We start from the raw sequence: 2633 nt of genomic DNA on the forward strand, positions 1-2633 counted from the left end.
TGGCATTTTGCCTTGATTCAGCTACAGTCTCACTGGCTACTGGGTATTGTCTATATACTGTAAAACCATTTCCTTGCCTAAAAATTACTTCTCTTAAGCCTCTGGCTAGAATTTACTAAAGATTGTTGAGGATTCCCATTCAAAAAGACATAGCTTGGGATTTGAGGACAAGAAGAATGCAAAAGAAAGCATCTTTTAAATCTATTGCTGAAAATCAGGCAAAGGTTCTAGAATAAGAATATCCTCCACTACTTCGTTTACTACCCTTGGATCTTGAATAAACCTGTATTCTTGAGTTCCAGGGTTTTTTTCATTTTGACCAACAGAAAATGGGGGTATAAACAAAGGATATCCACCCTCCCTTCTCTTCATGGCCAGGAACACAGGATTAAGGTTTTCTCCCTTGGGTTCCCCTCAGCCAAGAGGGGGTCCATTCAGTTAGTGGGAGAAGTGCCTATCTAAGATTTTATTTTAGTTTGCATTTTTCCCCTTTGACAAATATTTTCCAGAGGCAGCATCAATGACCAAATTTTCATTTTGTCCCACTGTTGGGGTGATATGGCTACTTGCCCCAGTTACATTCTGCCCCTTGGTGGGACTTGGTACCCAAAGGACTTAAAGTCAAAAGACTCACAGTGAATTAAATGTTCTGTGCCAGATAGAAAGTGGGGTGGATAGGCATTTACCAAACTTTAAGACCTTTTAAGCCACATAAAAGCAAATGATCCCAAATGCTCAAACCAAGATTATAAAATTAACTTATTAGCATCTAGCTACTGTCAGACCTATAGGAATTAGCTATACAAAACATAAGCATTTGTTCAAACTGTTTAAGCTAAGGATTTAGAGACTTTGTGTCAGAACACACAAACTACATTCTACCTGTAAACAAAAGGTTACAAGTCCTGCCTAGTTCTGACAATGACAGGAAAACAGAAGTTTATATGTGGCTAAACATTCAATTCTCTAGATTTTGCGGATATTTGCCAAAGACATTTATAAGGCTCAAAACAGAATCAAAGGTTATTGTAAAATAATAGCAATTTACTTAACCAAGAGTGATAGACTTTAAAGGGAATACAGGAAAAAATCCTTAACTTTTCAAAGTTCAAGTAATCAAAAATCTAACAAAGACAGCATAAAACATAAAATCTTTGTTTCTTAAACCAGTTACTAAAAGACAAAGAACTTTCTTTAGTGCAATTATTTTTACTTATGGGAAACACAATTACACAATTTGGAAGTCAAAGTTTATCAAAGGCATACCAGAATTTATCAGTCATAAGAAGACTCTGTCCAGGGTCATGAGTGAACATTATATTATAAAGGAAAGAAGATACCAGAAAACTAATAATGCCTTGAGAAGGGGAATATACAACTCTTAGATACAGCATAAGAAGATTTTTGACTTTGTTGAACAAATTAGGCATATCAAGAAACTAAAAAAAAAAAAAAAAAAACACCGCTTTTCAGACCTTTCAGGTAAACATTTCAGCATCTGACCTTAAAAGCAGACTTAGAACCAGAGGGAAAAATGTTAGAGTCCAGGAAAAGGTTGAAGGAGAGGCCTCCTGAGGGGGTGCCGGGGGAGCTAAAGACAGTAAAACAGCAAAAGTGAACCTTCTGAGCTAGGGATCTGAGAAGTTTAAAAAGAAGCAGATTATAGAAAACCTCTTGCAATTTTATTACATTTCTCTCATTTACATTTGCTTAATTCATATTAGCAGTTTACTTAACTATTTTGATAGCCCACGAGTGTTAGATATACAAAAAAATGTGATTAATTGTGCCCTCAATAAAGCTATTTAATGTCTGAACAAATTTAACATTTAAACATTTTTTCCTTTTCTTTTTTTTTGAGACAGAGTCTTAAGTGACAGCTAAAGTGCTGTGGTGTCAGAGCTCACAGCAACCTCAAACTCTTGGGCTTAAGCGATTCTCTTGTTTCAGCCTCCCAAGTAGCTGGGACTTCAGGTACCCACCCCAATGCCCAGCTATTTTTTTGTTGTAGTTGTCATTGTTGTTTGACAGGCCTGGGCTGGATTTGAACCTGCCAGCTCTGGTGTATGGGGCTGGTGCCCTAGCTGTTGTGCTACAGGTGCCGAGCCAACATCTAAACATATTTTCATAAGCAATATTGGAAAATAAATTTTAAAACATAGATCAAGAAAAATCACAAATATAGTTCTTTTTGTTTGTTTTGTTTTTTGAGATAGTCTTACTTTGTCACCCTTGGTAGAATGCCTTGGCGTCATAGCTCACAGCAACCTCAAGTTCTTGGGCTCAAGTGATTCTCTGGCCTCAGCCTCCAAGTAGCTGGGACTATAGGTGCTCACAACAATGCCCAGCTATTTTTAGAGATGGGGGGTCTGGTTCTGGCTCAAGTTGGTCTCAAACCTGTGGTCTCAGGCAATCCACCTGACTCAGCCTTCCAGAGTGCTAGGATTATAGGTGTGAGCCACAGCGCCCGACCAAGAGCAGGCTATTTTAAAAACAATCTAACTGGTCTCAAAATATTTTTCTACTCAAGTGCAAATTCAATTCTCATTCCAGTACTAGCTTCACCACTAACAAACTTGAAATAGCTTGTGCTATGTTATAATCCAGGTCTTACCAACTGAGAATGATAAATT

Source organism: Otolemur garnettii, unplaced genomic scaffold (assembly GCF_000181295.1).
Source record: "Otolemur garnettii isolate 467f Iridium unplaced genomic scaffold, OtoGar3 scaffold00071, whole genome shotgun sequence".
NCBI lineage: Eukaryota > Metazoa > Chordata > Mammalia > Primates > Galagidae > Otolemur > Otolemur garnettii.